We start from the raw sequence: 20,470 nt of genomic DNA, 5'->3' as shown, positions 1-20,470 counted from the left end.
TTTTTGTTACTAAAAGTTACAATTTTGATATCTACAATTTTTTTGATAAAATGCATATTTTTCGAGGTATTCTCAAAAAACCGATTAGTGGTTGAATAACATTAAATATGCAGATTGCACCATAGTTTTTGGCCGATAATCTGAATGATTTACGGATATTAACAAATCGTATAACAGAAGTCAGCAACAGATACGGACTAGCTCTAAACGTAAAGAAGATCTAATTTATGATAATTAGTAAAAAACCAATACTAAACGCTCAACTTACAATCAACCAACAGAATATCGAAAGAGTTGATCAATATACATATCTGGGCACGAATTTAAATAGCCAATGGGACCACTCAACAGAAATTAAACAGCGAATAATAAAAGCGAAAGCAGCATACGTTAGAATAAGACCCATTTTCAACAGTCGAGACATATCATTAAAAACAAAATACCGTCTGTTGAAATGCTACATTTTCACAGTTCTGCTCTACGGAATGGAAGCGTGGACACTAACTGTTGCATCTATGAATCGGCTCGAAGCTTTCGAAGTGTGGTGTTATAGGCGCATCTTACGTATATCCTGGGTTGACCGAATTACTAATGTGGAAGTCCTGCGTAGAATGGGGAAAGAGTGTGAAATTCTCATAACCAACAAAACAAAAAAATTAGAATATCTAGGACATGTAATGAAAAATCAAGAACGTTATTGCCTTCTCCAACTGATTCTCCAAGCGAAGGTAAATGGTAAAAGAAGACCGGGAAGAAGACGCATTTCCTGGCTTCAAAATTTGCGAAAGTGGTATAACACGACTACCACTGAACTGCTCCGCGCTGCGGTAAACAAAGTCAAGATAGCCATGATGATTGCCAACATCCGGAACGGATAGGCACTTTAAGAAGAAGAATGTGACAGAATTTTCTTTTCAAACAAGAGTTTGTTAAATAGAGTTTTTTAGGCTGTAATAAAAATATTATTATTGATTTTTTTACTGCCTCTATTACATTGCCATCCCCATCCGATACTTTCTTATTAAACGCTTTTATTTAGTTCAATAGGTTGCGTCAAATCTTTGGACGTTAATTTGACTGCCTTTTATCCAATGCAAATGAATGAAAATTTACAGACATAGGCATTCGCGGGAACAATACACGAATAGTCAATAAATTTTTTTATCAAAAATAAATAACCATTTTCAATTTCGTTGCAAAACGAAAATACAGCCGAACCATATTCCAGTCCAATCAGAGAGTGCCGCAAGCACCTCTACCGGTTTCGAAACTTATTAGTCTCTCATCAGGAGGCACATATGCTGCTCTCCCTGATCCAACCAAAACAAACCCCAGCGTGCAGTCCCGAATTGCAACGAACGAAATGGCATAGATGCCCTAGCGGCAACTGCTAGCAAAAGACTAAGTTTTCACTCTAATGGCATATAACATATCCCACCAGAATGAAAACAATGGGAACCTTCTCGGGTTACACCTCCGAGGCTTCTACAATTTGCAAGCCATGCGGATGCTCAGTCTCAGCATCCGTATGGCTTGCAAATTGTAGAAGCCTCGGAGGTGTAACCAGAGAAGGTTCCCATTGTTTTCATTCTGGTGGGATATGTTATATGCCATTAGAGTGAAAACTTAGTCTTTTGCTAGCAGTTGCCGCTAGGGCATCTATGCCATTTCGTTCGTTGCAATTCGGGACTGCACGCTGGGGTTTGTTTTGGTTGGATCAGGGAGAGCAGCATATGTGCCTCCTGATGAGAGACTAATAAGTTTCGAAACCGGTAGAGGTGCTTGCGGCACTCTCTGATTGGACTGGAATATGGTTCGGCTGTATTTTCGTTTTGCAACGAAATTGAAAATGGTTATTTATTTTTGATTTACATTTACTCTGTGTGGAGTATGAAGGGAACCAGTCTCGTTGGAACTTAACGGCGCTGAGCAGATGTGACGTGAATTGTAAATTGTAGAATTCCCTCATCTTCCTTAGTCTCAGCATCCGTATGGCTTGCAAATTGTAGAAGCCTCGGAGGTGTAACCAGAGAAGGTTCCCATTGTTTTCATTCTGGTGGGATATGTTATATGCCATTAGAGTGAAAACTTAGTCTTTTGCTAGCAGTTGCCGCTAGGGCATCTATGCCATTTCGTTCGTTGCAATTCGGGACTGCACGCTGGGGTTTGTTTTGGTTGGATCAGGGAGAGCAGCATATGTGCCTCCTGATGAGAGACTAATAAGTTTCGAAACCGGTAGAGGTGCTTGCGGCACTCTCTGATTGGACTGGAATATGGTTCGGCTGTATTTTCGTTTTGCAACGAAATTGAAAATGGTTATTTATTTTTGATTTACATTTACTCTGTGTGGAGTATGAAGGGAACCAGTCTCGTTGGAACTTAACCGCGCTGAGCAGATGTGACGTGAATTGTAAATTGTAGAATTCCCTCATCTTCCTTAGTCTCAGCATCCGTATGGCTTGTAAATTGTAGAAGCCTCGGAGGTGTAACCAGAGAAGGTTCCCATTGTTTTCATTCTGGTGGGATATGTTATATGCCATTAGAGTGAAAACTTAGTCTTTTGGTAGCAGTTGCCGCTAGGGCATCTATGCCATTTCGTTCGTTGCAATTCGGGACTGCACGCTGGGGTTTGTTTTGGTTGGATCAGGGAGAGCAGCATATGTGCCTCCTGATGAGAGACTAATAAGTTTCGAAACCGGTAGAGGTGCTTGCGGCACTCTCTGATTGGACTGGAATATGGTTCGGCTGTATTTTCGTTTTGCAACGAAATTGAAAATGGTTATTTATTTTTGATTTACATTTACTCTGTGTGGAGTATGAAGGGAACCAGTCTCGTTGGAACTTAACCGCGCTGAGCAGATGTGACGTGAATTTTAAATTGTAGAATTCCCTCATCTTCCTTAGTCTCAAAGTATGGCTTGCAAATTGTAGAAGCCTCGGAGGTGTAACCAGAGAAGGTTCCCATTGTTTTCATTCTGGTGGGATATGTTATATGCCATTAGAGTGAAAACTTAGTCTTTTAAATTTTTTTATATTTATTAATTGTTTAAATTAAAAAAACAATTTTAATGGAAAATGGTTAAATTCTTATGTTTTTTACAATGTAAAAACTTGAAACTTTTACGGATTGTAGCTAATGATATGAACTATATCTAATTTCACTTTTTACGTTAATTGTTTCCGTTATGCTTCATAAATAAACAATAAAGTTTCAAATTTTTTGCCGATTCCGACTACTTTTTATGTTAGTACGTTATATGTTTTATACATATTTTAATAAACATGACGATATATGTTAATGTTTGAAAAGTATAAGACTAAAAAGTAAAAAATAAAAGAATATGAAAAAAAATTTTTAAGAAACGCTTTTCTTTAGTTACGAGTGACTAAAATTAAAAATGTTATAAAAAAATCAACTAAAATGCAAAAAATAAAAAAAAAATCGAAAAAATCTAACACATTCGTTAAAGAAAAGCGTGGGGCGAAAACCATTTATTCGATGAAGATATTTTCGATTTTTTTTTATTTTTTGAATTTTAGTTGATTTTTTTATAACATTTTTAATTTTAGTCACTCGTAACTAAAGAAAAGCGTTTCTTAATTTTTTTTTTTTCATATTCTTTTATTTTTCATGCCTTTCAAAGCTTCTCTTCTCTATCTTGTTACTCATCGTAAATGAAAATTACTTGTAAGTTGTCTTTTAACAAAGTTTATTTAATCTTTGCTCATATTAACAAGTTCTAAATACGGCTGATAACAATATTTGTTTTGCGTTTTCGCGTATAAAATCAAAAACAAAACTTAAACCCGATTTATATATACATATGAGTCAAAGCACGGTTAGAAGGAGTGGCCTTTATAATATACCCGAAATTATTTACTCTTCTGAGTTGAGTGAATCGCAATATTTGCAAAGCTTTCAATTTTCAGTTAGTAGTAAATTAATATCAAAGGTTGTATACAAAAGTATTCATGGAATTGATCTAGTTGAGAAACGAAACTAAAAGGTTTATAATATACATATACATATTTACTACTGAATTAGTATTTTCTTATAACTACTACAAACATTTATACAGTATGATGCAAAGCTATAGAATAAATTAATTATTTAAGAAGCAGATGAACTTTAAAAAAATCCGAAACACATCGTTTTAATTTTTAAATGGCCATAATTGCTACATACCTATGTGTTGTACACTACAAAATCAGTGTTGTAGTAATGACGTTATCTACGATTTTTTAAATGCAAATTGATTTCACGGGACACCTCATTTGAAAGACCTCTTAATCGGCTTTGCAACCTCTTTAGACACATATAAACATAGCCTTCTAATAGTTATCATTGGAGGGCATCTCGAAAGTAGATGCAAACCGGGAAAGTGGACGAAGACAATCTGCCTTGCGTATATCCATTATTTTGTTCAAATAATATTTTGAATGTTCTCTCATTATAGCAGCCTTATGCCTTAATTTTTAAATTGTTAAATATCTTCGCTGAATCAGATTTAACCATACGGCTCACACTCCCTCTGTAAGGGGAAATTGACTCATCCCAGATACCTACGGTATCAAAAGGATTGATTTTGGTGGGACTCTTTCCGTGTTATCGAGTCCTAGGTGACTTGGTATGCAGGTATCTCTCCCAAAAATTTTCGTAGACATCTGGCCGTCGCGAGTAGTAAGTACAGCTTTCTGCATGGTCTTATAATGATGTTCATTCAGACCCAGCTTTTACTTTATCGTACTACATACTCATTATGAGTATAATAGATAAAGTTATAGGATCGTGCAAAAAAAAAAAATTTCAGATTTCACTTTTTTTTCGACGTTTTGAGTCCCCCTGAGTCTAAAAAGCAAATAAAAAAACATGTCGGAAGTATGTACGTATGTACGTACGTACGTATGTACGTACGTATGTCGCCACCGCCCAGCAAAAACTACTGGACCGATTTCGATGAAATTCGGTATGAGTAAGTTTAAGAGAATTTTGTCGAGAAACTAAGCTTTTGAAAAAAACCTCTCAAAGGAGGGCCGAAATAGAGGGGTTATTTGGGGCCCATTTTTGCAAATTCTGACCGAAACGAATGAAATTTAACTTAAAGTTAGCTCATCGATAGGTAAATAGAAATACGGAATTTGACATTTCCAAATCCAAAATGGCGGCCAGCATGGCCGACCGCCCATCCGATACATTTCCCTATCAATCTAAAAACTTATTCAAAATAAATTTAATTTGAAAAAACATTTATATAGCCTAAAGATGGGGCTATAACAAGAATGTTATCGTTTTTCAGAAAAAGTTATGGGTTGCCTCTATTTAAGGGGTCAAAATTTGACATAAATTTGAACTAAATCTTCTCAAAAATGCCTCCAAGGAATTTGTTTATTTTTTGATATATTTTGATATCCTATCGTTAAATTGAATAACATTGGTCAGATTTCTAAACTCCTCATAGGAGGGGAGCTATGAATTTTTTATAAAAAAATATTCGAGTGCCCGTAACTACCTCTGTAATAGAAACTAAAATTTGAAATTTGGCAAAAATATATAGCACTTTGTTATTTATTAGCACAATAAATTTTACCCACAATATGGCTTCCGGTTTAACCGGAAATGAAAAAAAAAATCTTAATTTTTTACATACGCCCTGTATATTTTTACATATTTTGAAATAATGTAAAATTATCTTTCCAATGACATAAAATTCGTTGCTGTAACTCAAAAATTCGAAAAGTTACAGAAAATTTAAATTTTGCTAGAATCTTGTGTGTGTCCCCTCTCACGCGATCATAGCAGAGCATTATTATAGGGCAGTAAATGAGGGTATTTGGCTCCGAATTCCGTCCTACTACATCGATATACTTGATATTTTCACAGTAAGTAGGGAATAGCTCAAGAAACATGGCGCTTTTATCTTAAGGCAATTCCCACCCCTTCAAGGGGGTGGAAAATTTATAGGTCAAAATAAGCATGGAAGTGGCTAGAGAACCTATTTTTAAGCAAAAACTGATCTATACTTTTTTTTGAGAACTCAATATTTTTTGAGTTATGCGTAGTTGAAAATTGGCCATTTTCATTTAAAAATGACACGTTTTTGGACGGTTTTTTGTGAATACCTTAAAAACTATGCATCAAACTAAAAACACTATATAAAATTTTTTTTAATTATAAATAACAAAGAGATTCGTTCCTTCGTAAATTTTCTATTTATAATACAAAAAGATATATGGTAGGTAAAAAGAGTTTGTTTTTTGGTGCATGCTCAAAATGCTCATGCTTTTGTAGTGTTTGAAAAGGCCTTTAAAACGAGCATCGTTAAATGTCGGTTACATTCAAACCGAGATTCAAAGCGAGATATGGTGCAAAAAAATATATGACTACTGTACTTTAAGGAAAAATGAGAAGTACATATATTTAACCCCTCATTCACCAGAATTTAAATGTATTGTTTTTCTTTTGCAATACCTCTTAATATAGTGTTACTTCTACTTTGAAAAAGTTGGACGGGTGAAAAAAATAAGATCAAATTATAGAGCGCATTTTTAAATTTTCTTAAAATTCTTCCTTTTGCTCCATGCAATTCGAAAATAAAAATGTTCTATCCCCGAGAAGTGGTGAGAACCGCCCCATGATAAAAGCGCCATAGTATATAGGATAGACTTTGAATTAGGAGATTGGGCTTTGGGCTACTCCCAAAAATTTCATTACAATCCATGCAGTAAAATGCAAATATTGTAAACTATTAATTTCTCAGAAAAATGGACTAATTTGAAATGAAAATATGACTAATATTCTATTGATTTATGCAATAATCTATAGTGTGTCCCCGAACATTTTCTCAAATGCGGGAATTAATGATGCGTAGAACCATAAAATATTTTCAAGTATACAAGGTGTTTCTAAAATATCATAATAACGAGTAACTTTGTTATTTTTATAGAATGCCAGTATCTAGTACGATAACGATAATAGATCGGTACGATAAGGTTCTCGGGCGGCCCTTCCGTCCAGCGTTTTTTATGTTTTCGAGGAGATTCTTCAGAATGACTCCAGTAGTACATATTTTATAATAATCGGTATTGTCTGGGTATTTTGCATTATCCGTTATCTTTGTATTTAAATTTCCAGATCCCTATACTTTTCGATCTTTTCAGTAAATTTAGAACGTAGATTATTGTTGTTAGTTATTGCCACATCAATAAGTGTTTTTTGTCTTGTTAATTTATTAACTAGTACGAAATCTGGTCTATTATGTATTGTACCACTGTTTGATCTGTGAGTGCGCTGCGGTCCCGGTATAGCTTGTAGTTTTCATTCTCAAGCACACTCTTAGGGACATATTGGTAGTATGGGAGATGATCCGTTTGCAGAAGTCCCAGCTTTATAGCTATCTCTTGATAGGTCTTTTCCGAAGGATCTTTCCGAGTCATTATATTCCTATTCCTTAGAATCAGTTGCAGCAAATGCCTGGCAGCTCCCTGTAAGATGTTGAATGGTTTCTTGGGCTTGACATCCCTATCGGCATTTGTCGTTTTGGACTCAAGTAATTTTTGGTTGGTATAACCTGATCCTTAATGGCTAGTAATGCACCTTTTGTTTCAAGGAACATCTTTGCTGATATCAGCTAACAGTTTGGCGCAGTACTATTGACATAGTTTTGGGTGACCTCATTGGGATGTCGCCCGTGCAGAGGTTTGTCCATCCAGGTGCGCATTTTTTTGTCCTCTGTAAGGTAGTTTATGCGCATTTCTGGTTCCCTCAGTTTGATCGTGATTGTGTCATCTACTGCGCAAATAGCGCAACGTAGATTAGACATCTCAGCCTGCATCTGAGAATAAACTCTTAAATTAGGAATTTGTTTATCGATTTGCTCACCTATACCCATAAGTCCTCTTCCCCCTAAATTCCATGGTAATGTCGTTCTTTCTACAGCACTTCAAGGATGGTATTTTTGTGCATTTTTGAGGTGTATTCTTACTCTTCGCTGAAGACTTTCTATATCCGTTTTAGTCCACTTAACAATGCTAAATGAATAGGTAAGCGCGGAATATGCATAGGTGTTTAATGCCTTAACCCTTAAGTACTAACATCTTAAATCAATGACGTAAACACTAACTAACCGCCTGACAGACAGGTTTAACATTTTAGTGGTAATTTTTGTTTTTGTTAAATATTTTAATGCAAAAAATATCTCGATGACTTACTGAAAGTATTGATTATCTAAAAAACAGAGTAGTTAATCTAGTTCTTCTGTATTTATTAAAATAAAAAACATTATAACAAGAATAGAAGGATTGTTGGTGTACCTTTTTACTCCTGAAAAAAGTGTGATAAATATTAAACAAATTAAAGAATCTTAATAAAAATTTATGATTGAGTTAAACAAAGAGTAAGAAAAATGAAAATAAAAAGGTTTTTAAAAATTGTAAAAAAAAATAGGAAGATACTATATTTAGTACAGTGTAGGAATGGTAGTCAGTGGCAACATTTTCATCACAAACTCATTCCACTTCGCTTATGTCGTCTTCTACCTTATCAAACCATTTCAAAAGAGTTTCCTCAGGGACTTTATTCCCTTATTTGATATTTTTTGATGAACTGGGGCACATTATAGTCTAAGATCCGAATAGGAGGACAAAATGTACCCCTCTGCTTACCGGATGAAACATTTTTTTTATTAAATTTCATACATGGACAAACACGACCAGCATGGGTTGCCTATCACAATCGTGTCATAGCTATCCTTAAGGGGGGCCGTAGGGGTTGAAATCAACACTTCAAGCACATTTTTGTGAATTTTTTTGACAGTATGAAAAAATTAGTTTATTTTTAAATTAAATAATCGTATTCAGCATAATTCAAAAAATACTCAAAAAAAATTCAAGGAAAAATGTTGAAAAATAAGCCAACGGTGGCAAATTTTTAAAGACACCTTGAAAAAAATGGATTTTGCGGTGGACATCCGAACTTATTATTGGATCATGGTAAAAAAATTTCAAAAATATTTTATCAGGCTATATGTTTATCGTGATAGCTCTGTCAAGTTTTTTTAGTTATAACGATTTTTGACTTTTTGGTATCACTCAGAAATCAAAACAACGAAATTATTTGCACAAAAAGGACGAAAATCAACATGTTTATTATTAATATATAAAAAATAAGCATAAAACAAAAAATATCTCGACAGCGTTATCTCAAGGAATGTCTAAAGAAAATATATACAAAATTCCAGGTGGATCGGTCAAGTAGTTTTTGAGTTACAACGTCTACTGCCTTTGAAAAAAGCAGTTTTGAGGAAAAAGCGTTTAAAGTATTGTTAACTTTTTTTTTTCAATTTATGTTTTATTTTCATTTTGTCTGTCAAATCGTAAAATGATGTACACCGAAATATTTTTTGAATTGCTGAGTAATTTACAGAAGAAAATGAGAACACAGCTGTTGGCCATTGTTCATTACGTTTAAGCGTGCTGACGCGAAACTGCTGCAAAGCGAGTCGAAGATAGGGATATTCAACCCTATCTCTCTACCTTCAACTCGCTTTGCAGCATCTTCGCCCCAGCGCGCTTGAGCGTAGTGAGAAACGGTCAAAAGCTATTCTCATTTTCTTTTGTAAATTACCCTGCGTTTCAAAAACATATTCCGGTGTGCATCACTTTACGATTTGACAGACAAAAAAAATTAAAAAAGAATGTGTGTGTACTTTGTACGCACGTAAGAAGATATTCTTCTATTATATAATAGGTAATTTAAACGAAGTAAATATACTTAAAAGGTTATTTGTACTTATTTTATTTAAAAATCAAACTAACTTTCTTATCTACCACTTTCAAAAAAGAAGAGTATCTTCAAAAATTATATAATAATATACTTACAATCATAAAATCTATAAAAAAATAATAAAAAAATAATAACTTGCTTGGGGCTTGAACCCAATTCACGTCTACCGCGCCGTACGAAAGTTGACGCCATTTCAAACAGCACCAAACTCTCGTATACGTCATGTGGGAATATACACAAACTAAACGTTTACACCATAAATTTATATGAATTTAATAAAATTATTAGTTTGATTTTTGTCGAAATAAAATACAACAAAATATAGAGTAAGAAAACGATATATGAGATGAAGATTTGTAGAAAGTTTGTTCGTAATCAGATTATGTAAATTAAAGCATTGCCTACAAATAGGTAACTACATTATTTTGTTTACGTTTTCCAAATAGATAGGTATTGAAACTATTAGGTATTTCCAACTGAAACATTTAGAATTACGTACCTGCGGCTTTTCAAAACTATTTAAAAAGTCACTATAATTATAAATTTAATTTTATTTCTGTCCACACATCAATAAAAACTAATATTATACAATATTTTTGTTTACCGATAACCTCCATATTGAACAATTATTGACAGATCATTTCAAAATTTCAACACCCAATCAGAGCCCGTATAACAACTAATACCATACTGTCGGTGTGCGCATGCGCGTGGATCAATCAAATTTTACCCTCAATCGAGTCGCCGCTAAAGAAGAATATCTTCAAAAATTAAAGTTGACAATATTTTAAAAACGTTTTTCTCAAAACTGCTTTTTTCAAAGACTTTGTAACTCAAAAACTACTTGACCAACTCACCTGGATTTTTGTACATATTACCTTTAGACATTTCTTGAGGTAACGCTGTCGAGATATTTTTTGTTTTATGCTTATGTTTTGTTTAACAATAATAAATATGTTGATTTTCATCCTTTTTTCTGTAAAAAAAATTCGTTATTTTGATTTCTGAGTGATACTAAAAAGTCAAAGATTATTAAAACTAAAAGAAACTTGACAGCGTTACCTCTAAAAACTCATAAGGTAAAAAAATCTTTTTGCATTTTTTGTCTACCATGATCTAATAATAAATTCCGATATCCACCGCAAAGCAAAGTTCATTGTTTCTTGAGGTGTCTTTAAAAATTTTGTTACCGTTGGCTTATTTTTCAATATTTTTTCTTGAATTTTTTTTGAATATCCTATGAATTATACTTAATATGTATGCTTATTTACTTTAAAAATAAAATTATTCTCTCATACTTTCAAAAAAAATCCTCAAAAATGTGCTTAAAATGTTGATTTAAACCACTACGGCCCCCCTTAAGGGTAGCTATGACACGATTTTGATAGGCAACCCATGCTTGTCGTGTTTGTCTATGTATGAAATTTAATAAAAAAATGTTTCATCCGTCAAGCAGATGGGTACATTGTGTCCTCCTATTCGGATCCCGTACTATTATGTGTAATGACGAACTGGGCAAAAACACTAACACCCCTTCTATTAGACGGAAATCACACTTTGAGCCTAAATATCTTTCGAATTACAACCTGCCGCAAATTATTGAATTCAATACTGCTTAAGAACAACTCAACTTAAAAAGTCATAAACGGGTGACCTTCAAAATTTTCTAGGAAGGGGAAATATCCCACTTTCGACCAGCGATGCCGTCTGAGAGACGGGGTGTTAGCACATAAGGGTTCAACAAATTTTTACTGTTCAGATGTGAACGAAGCAGCTATTTTACCCTTCCTATGAACTCCGTCGTTTTCTCAGTTTTCATTTGCTTTTGGTCAATTTTCCACGCTTGCTTTACTTCAAGATAATTTTACAATATATCGTTCTAACCCGTAGCCTCGATGTTCTGGCCATTTTGCATATCGAATCCTCCGGGCTGTACTTTTCCTCTGACTATACTTAAAACACTGCACTTGTCTAGTCCGAAGGGCATAATAATATCATTAGAAAAGGATCCTACAGTTTTTACCATCTCATCTAGTTGGTTTCGAGTGGAAGCCATTATTATCAAATCATCCATATACAACAGATGATTAAGCTTCGCCAACACATTGTTGTTATATTTTGACTTCGCTGAATTATTACTGAAATATTATTACTTGATGGATTACCAAACAACCAACATAAATATTGTCTATAACAGTGAATTTTCTTCTTATAGGTATTTTTATAAATCCCATTATAGAAAATGGTTTCGCTAATAACCAGTTGTATGCTGTCGGAAATTTCCAACAACAATTATTAATGATTCACGTGTAATATTCAAGGCCGCGAGTTAATTTCATGCTTTTCAGAAAAGACAAATTACAATGCAAATTTCCAGGAAATTTTAGCCTAAAAATAAATAGGCTGACTGGTAGAATCTATTGTTCGTACTGTCGTTATATACAGTTGCTTGACGTACTATAAGTTCTTTATTAAGAAGAATCCAAATACGTTAATAGGAAAGAAATTACATATAACAAAATTTAATTTTTGTCTACTTATTTTACTTTTAAGATACCTATTCGTTTGTTACTTTTGAGAACTTAATAAAACTGTTAATGACTCTAATAATAAACACCCAACGTTTTTCTCATAATAAATATACTTATGGACAAAAATATTACATATTTTATCTTCAATAGTTATTATTTGTTTATTTTTATCTTTGAAATGTTAAGTATTTTTTTACTTATTTATTTATCTATTGATTTTATTTATTTATTTGATGTATTTTAATTTATTAGAGATAAATAAATGGTTAAACATAGTGTTTATAACTGAATATGCAATAATGTAACAAATTAACAAACATTGGAAAGTGTGCTTTGGCGACTTGACAATAGGGAACTTGCATAATTTTTTAAATATTAAAATGATATTAAAAAACATAAGGTAACATGATCTTAAAACGCTTGCATGCGAAAAAACAAATATTGTTAACCCGTACGCTAATTACGACGGTTTGAAAATGCTATAAAATTCAAATACCTTAGGAGGCTCTTGAACGTCCTTCTATTGGTTCGACGTCACGGGCCACGGTCAACCGGGCTAGCTAGTCGGAAACAACGCGATTAGGGTAGGTATCACGGGTATATTACATTTTAATCGTCTTTAATGGAAAATTCCTAGGTATTATTTATGTTGATCTTATATAGTGTAATAAGTAGTTCCCCAATCAGCTTAGTTTTAAACTGAAATTGATAAAGTTGAGTGCTACTTTGTAAAGAGGTTAAAACGCATAATATGACGGACGAGGGTTTTTCAAAAGGTCAATCTGACTAACTTACCTACCGTTGATGTCTTCATCGTGGCAACTTTTATAAAAAGTAGTGAAAGCTATTCTATTGGAGAAATGCGAGGTGTCAAGGCAAATAAGTAAGAGTTATTAATAAGCATGTTTAAACCGTTTATAACAATAGTTTGGTACCATTATATTGTAGTATACGGTTTACCCCGTGGGTTTGATCTACCTACCTCTAATCGAAGGATTTCGTATATCCTGGAAAAGATTACGGTGTAATTTGCATTATAATAAAGATTCTATTTTATTGTAATGTTTATTAGTACCTACTGGAGCCTTTCATTATTGTGTTCAAAGCCTTCTGAGAAAAGATTATGGTGATTAGCAGACGTACCGATAGAACGTGTACATAGCCAACAAAATCCTTCTTTACAAAGTTAATAATACGCATAAATAAGAAGAATCATTATTGTAATTTTACAAGTTAATATCTTTATCATCTCAGCTTATACTTACACCGCATCCCTCGGTAGACCGCAAGCTATAGTAGAAACCCGACTGTAGACCGCATACTATAGTAGCACCAATACTTTTTAGTTACTCTTACTTTTATTACTAAGAGTTTTGTTTATTTTTAAGTTACTTGTTTCTTCTTTGTTCTTCAACACAAGAAACGACAAAGTAATTTCATAAAAAATAACTTTTTGATACATGTTAACAGAGATAAAATGTTAATATTTTGCCTGTCACAGAAAAAATCATTTTTGCCACAGAGTAAAACAAGATATTTCAACTATATTATTTATCTATGGGCAAACTGCATTAAATGCAATAGCCTACCCCGAACGGACAAACGATACGAGTGGCCTGTGACGTCAGACCCCAGGTCTCGCTTTTGAAGTTGTTTAAAACGGAAATTTTAGGCGCGGAAATTTGATTAGATGTTGTACGTACACTGTTCATTGTTAAGACGTAATATTTTGAATATAACATTTTAAAACATAAATTAACAATTTTATGCAAAAAAAATTTTTAGTGCAAGTTCCCTATTCTTGTTTTGTTGAATTGTCAGTTAGAATATGTCAGTTGGAGAGTTTTATTTTTCGATTCTGCAGTTTACTGATATGCCACATTTAAGTGAGGTAGTGTGTGTGCTAGAATTGTTACTTTAAGAAATGAGGGTTACAGACAAGGAGATATTGCGTGAATAGCGAATATCCATCAGTCGACTGTTTCTCATATAGTAATGCGATACAATGAGACTGGCGAATACAAAAGGCGACCTGGTCAAGAACGACCAAGAGATGACCAATATTTAAGACTTAAATCTTTGCGAAATCCTACACTTACAGCTTCTTATCTCAAAAATGAGTTACTGATCAGAAGACAAGTTAATGTAAGTTCCAAAACTGTGACTCGAAGAGTTAAAGAGGTTGGTTTGAATCCAAAATGGCCTGCCAGAGTTCCACTTCTACAACGGCATAAAACTCAAAGGTTGCACTTTGCAAGAGCCCACTTTAACTGGAACGAACATCAATGGAGAAGAGTTCTTTTCACAGATGAAACGAGGATACAATTATGGAAGCCAAATGGACGTCATCGAGTATACAGAAGGTTTGGGGAACGTTTAGCAGAATGTAATCTTGTACAGCATATTAGTTTTAGTGGCGGTTCCATAATGCTATGGGGTGGCATTAGTTGAGAGAGTCGCACGGAGCTTGTTGAGGTGAATATTCGAATACATGCTGACTGGTACATACAGAACATCCTTGAAGAGCATGTTTTTCCCTATGACGGCTTCATTGGGTATGACAACGTTGTGCTAATGCATGATAATGCCCGTGCACATACCGCAGGAACAGACATACAATATCTTGAGGATGTTGGAGTTGAGGCTCTAGACTGGCCACCAATGAAACCTGATGCAAATCCCATAGAACATATATGGGACATCCTAAAAAGACGTATACGAGCAAGAAATGCAGCTCCAAACTCAATTGCAGAATTAAGAATTGCTGCACAGGAAGAATGGAATCGACTTCCGGAATAAACCATCCAAGATATTCTGCGGAGCATGGCTAGAAGGATGAAGGCAATGATTAGAACTAGAGAAGGAAATACTAGGTACTAAATTGTTACAATGTTGCGTAAAAAATTGTTCTATTGTCGTAATTGTTTCTTTTTCTAATTAAATAATATAAGCAAAATCAGACTATTTCATTAATTTCTCTACAAATTAGTTGTGACTCAGCAATATGCAAGTTACCTGACAATAAATATACGTAGGATAGTTCAGCTCAACTTATTTAGCAATAAAAAGTACAAAATTTTTGAAAAGGAAAAAGATATACATTAAAAATAAAATAACCATGCTTTTGATTTTGAAAATGTACAGATTTTAGAAAAAGAACAAAACTATAACAAAAGATGTATATTGAAGATGATCCATGTAAAGAAAGATCAACGTTCTATAAACAACAAAACTGACATCAAGGATCTCTCCAATATATATCATAATTTAATAAATTGATTTTATTTTTGTAAATGTACCTTTGGCAAAAATTTTGAATACGGTCCTTAACGGACGGCAATTTGAATTCTGCCATATGTTTTCAAGAGCCAAGCAGCGTTACCACATTTAGTAGATTTCTACTTTTTTGGTAGATTTTTCACATTTTTGTAAGAATTCTAGTAGGCAATATTTTTTAGTAGATTTTTGGTAGATTTCAACATTTTGTTATGAATAAAATGGAATTTGCTTTTTTTTAGTATTTATCACATTTTTAAATTAATTTTAAAGCTTTCGCTTTCTTGTTCCAAAAAAGCTGACAACGTCGCTTTTCTTTCATCGTCATGAGCACGTGTGAAACAGGAAACAACCGGAAATGGCTTCCGACTTCTTTCCTCTTCCTTCGTCTTCGGCTCTTACTTACTTTACTTTTTTACTTCCTTTCCATTTGTGCCTTCTGCTCGTCTGGGTTGTTTGTTAGTAAACATATAAATATAAACATAACCTCTATTTGGTCAATATTATAGTTATTTTGTGCTGTAAAATGATTGTATAAGTGGAATTTACTTGCATTAACAATTTAAGAATGTTTTAATTAGAATTTTAGACATTAATTCCTGAAGTGGAATTTACTTACATTTGTAATTTACAATTTAAGATTATTTAAATTATAGATAAAATAAAAATTTCATATGACAAATCACAGAAGACTTTTACATGATGGCCTTTACATGATAGTATTATCAATATTGAATAATTACTAAATCGGTAAAGTTTTGATTTGTTTTCTATGGATATACATAATTACAAAATACTACTGAATTTCACTTTTTGACATAAATTTAATTAATAATAACGTACATTTTGTACAATATTTTTAATAATTAACAAAAAAAATTTTAAGTTCACTCAAATAAATAATCGATTACTGCCATCAAATTCACATAAATTTTTAACTATAGCTATAGCTGTTGTTTTTATTATAAAAAACATAAAGTATTTATATAAATATGTTAATAAAGTTTTAGCATATTTTAGTTTTTTACTTAGTAGATTTAGTTTTTGATTTAGTAGATTTTAGTAGATTTTGGTCAAACATGCAGTAGATTTCGTAAATAAAATGTGGCAACGCTGGAGCCAAGCTCGCATTCCACAACAAAACGGCAAGCCAACAAGTGCAATGTAAATTTTAGTGCTGTATTTATGTAATGTTTATTATTATTAATAAAAGTGCTTATTAAAAATGGCATGTAGCCGAAACGTTTAAGCCATAACAAAGTGTTTTATTTATAAGACCGAAAAACCCAGGAATTAAAAAGTTTCTATTTAAAAATAAAATATGCAATATTTTTGTCTGTGAGTGTAGTTCTTATATCGTCGGGTTACAGACAAAATACATTCTTTAGAAATATGCACGAAAACATGTTTGTTTTTACAATGTGCCTTTAGTATGTTGTTGTTGCATGGTTTTTGTAGTCTTTCCACTGATCTTTTTCACATAATTGGTCTGATAATTATTGTGTAAATTCTGCCTTTGATTTCTTTTCCGATATTTTAATTCCTTCATATTGCTTCGTACAGGCAACCTGCGGCTCTGTTTGCTCTATTTACTTCTACTTTTGTTTCAAGCTTTCCATAGTGTGATGCCTAGATATTTAAACTCCATCACAAATGTTTTGTTACAAGTGTTTATTTACCGCTCAACTTTCATCAGAACAAATTCAGGAAAAAATAGTTAACATGAATAATATCCTAATCGAAATGCATGATGATGAAAATTGTGTAATCACAATCCCAGTTGTGTAATCCAAAGTTGCTCCAAACAATTGATTAAACAAACATCTCCCCCTCACAAAATTTGCTGTGTTTATTCCTGGACGTAAACATCCAAAACATTTTATAATTTTAATTAACAGGAACCCCATATTGGCAATCTTTTTTGAATAGCCGTTTTTCTCTGATTGACATATTTTTTTAGGAAATTATAATTTCAAACCAGTTTAGAAATGGAATTTTTGTTTACATTGTAAATATTTGGCCCGTTAATTTGAAATTGTTGGATGAGATTCTTTATTACAGTACGTAAGATTAAAAATAATGTTTTAAAAAATATGTTTTTATTTACAATTAGGCTATTAGCGGATGGATACACTTAGTACACTGAGTACTCTAAGTATATAGGTACCGTAGATACATTAATTATTCTAATTAATTGTTTACAAAGTTACAACATAAATCAACACAAATCTAGACAGAAACCCAGGAAATAATTGCAACGTAGAACAGCAGTGGCAATTCTTCAAAACCTCTATATTAGAGCCAAGAAAAAAAGTACTTACAACAACCAAATTTAAGAAAGACGAATGGATGACGGAGGAAACTCTAGAGTTGATGAATGAACAAAATGATGAAAAAACAAAACCATCAATAGGACCCTCTATAAACAGCTTTAAAACCAGGTAAGAAGAAAAATTAGGGAGGCTAAACAAACCTACTTCTCTGAAAATGTAAAGAAATAGAAGAACTGCAAAACAGATATGACAACTTCATATCGAGGAACTATTTTATGACCAGAGAGAAGCTACTACATCCGTAGATAGCCAATCCGGAGATTTGGACCCAGAGATGAGCAAATCAGAGGTTAGTCAGGCAATAGACTCTATGAAAACCAATAAATCTGCTGGTCCAGATGAATTACCTAGCGAGCTGATAAAGTTGGTCAACGAGAAAAACCAGGACATAATAGTAGAACTGTTCAACGCTATCTATATTACGGGAATCATCCCTAGAGAAATGTTGACATCAGTATTTGTGTGTTTGCCAAAGAAAGTGAATGCCAAAGAATGCAGTGACTACCGAACCATAAGCTTAATGTCACATAAGTACCTTGAAAATTCTGCTGAAAATTTTACACGCCAGAATACACTCTCAACTGGAGCTGGATACTAGTGACACTCAATATGGGTTCCGCAATGGTATGGGTGCCAGAGAGGCATTATTCTCTTTCAACGTGCTGACACAGAGATGTTTGGATGTTAACCGTCCTCTTTACATCAGTTTTATAGACTACAATAAAGCGTTTGATAAAGTAAAACATGATCGACTCATGGAAATTCTGAAAACTAAAAACCTAGATGAAAGAGATTTAAGACTAATAACACACCTCTGTTATAATCAGCGAGCAATAGTAAGAATTGAAAAAGAAACATCTGAAGAAATGGAAATAAAAAGAGGAGTCCGGCAAGGCTGCATACTGTCACCTCTATTAGTTAACACTTATTCTGAAGAGGTAATGCGAGAAACTGTGGAAGATGAAACAGTCGGCATAAGAGTAAATGGATTCTTAGTTAACAACATCAGATATGCAGATGATACAGTAATAATTGCCGATAGTAGTTTACAAGACCTGCAAAGACTCATGAGTAAAATAGCAGGGTGTAGTAGGGAGTACGGACTCTCTCTCAATATCAAAAAGACGAAGTTTATGAAAATTAGTAAAAACAACCATAATACTAACGAAATCTTGATAGTAGAGGGCCAGCAGATCGAAAGAGTAAAAAGTAGTAGGTTTTTCGTCAATTTTTCTAAAACTATGCTTTAGCGTAAACAATGTTTTATACAAAAATATTCTACATAAAATTGAAAACAATAAAGGTCCTATACATAATTGTTATAAGGTCAACGGTTCCAGAGTTACGGAGGGTGAAGAGTGGAGGTTTTCGATATTTTCTATATTTTTTGAGCAATTTATAATAGATATTATTATTGATGAAAGAAACTTTCTTTAACAGGATTGTGTTTTGTAAATAAAATTAGCTATTTAAGTGACCGATGGTATGTTACTGATAAACCCTTGAAGAAACGTCAACCTCACCACCCAAAATCATCATCAATTGCCCAAATTATATAAAAAGAGGAAAACCTCCACTTTTCACCCTCCGTAACTCTGGAACCGTTGATTTTATAACAATTATGTATAGGACCTTTTTTGTTTTAAATTACATGTAGAACATTGTTTACGCTAAAGCATAGTTTTAGAAATTTTGACAAAAAACGTAAAAAACTACGATTACCGATCCCCCCCCCCCCCAAACCTGACGCTCAAAATGGTGTGACGACTTTTTTCTGAACATTATGTGGACCATATAGAACAATTTGGTGTTGGAGGATAACTTTCACTTTGGAGGTCTGGGTTATGCCATTATTTCGATCAATTGTATTATACAAATACAAATATGTCGTGGATTTGACAAATATTCAAAATATCTAGATAAAAACTGACTTTTAGAAAAAGTACCAGGAGACAAAAAAGTCTTAAAAACACTGTGTTTAGCTAATGGTACTAAAATAATAATTTAATTTGAACGTACACAAAAGTTTGGGGGGATTAAAGAACAAAACCCCCATAAAATTTTTATGGGGTGTCCAAATTTCACTATAATTTTTTTAAGATGCTACTGCCATAAGAATACCACATGTCCATTTTCAATAAAAAATCTCTAATAGTTTTCCATATATTGGAAAAAATCGATTTTCATTTTGTAACTTCAAAGGGCTGTAACTTTTTTATGCGCACATTTGTAGTAAGGTAAGATAGGTTCAATAGAACTATTTTTGGTCCCAGAATACGTGATTAAATTTATGACCTGTATTTTTGTTACATCCTGTATATGTGACGATTATTGATGCTAGTGATGATGATGATATTGTAATGATGATAGTGAAATATCAGTTATATGGGCAAGCCTTTTTATAAACCTGATTATCCTATTATCTCTATAACATTAAATTAACTATCCCAATTATTTTGAACCGCACCTATAACACAGTCCCAAAAGTCTGCGAAAGTTCACATGCAAAATTATTTTCCCTTTTAGAATTAGAAATCCCTAATATTATA

Source organism: Diabrotica virgifera, chromosome 5 (assembly GCF_917563875.1).
Source record: "Diabrotica virgifera virgifera chromosome 5, PGI_DIABVI_V3a".
In the NCBI taxonomy this organism is placed as follows: Eukaryota; Metazoa; Arthropoda; class Insecta; order Coleoptera; family Chrysomelidae; genus Diabrotica; species Diabrotica virgifera.
The sequence above is the reverse complement of the archived record's forward strand: the minus strand, read 5'-3'. Positions refer to the sequence as shown.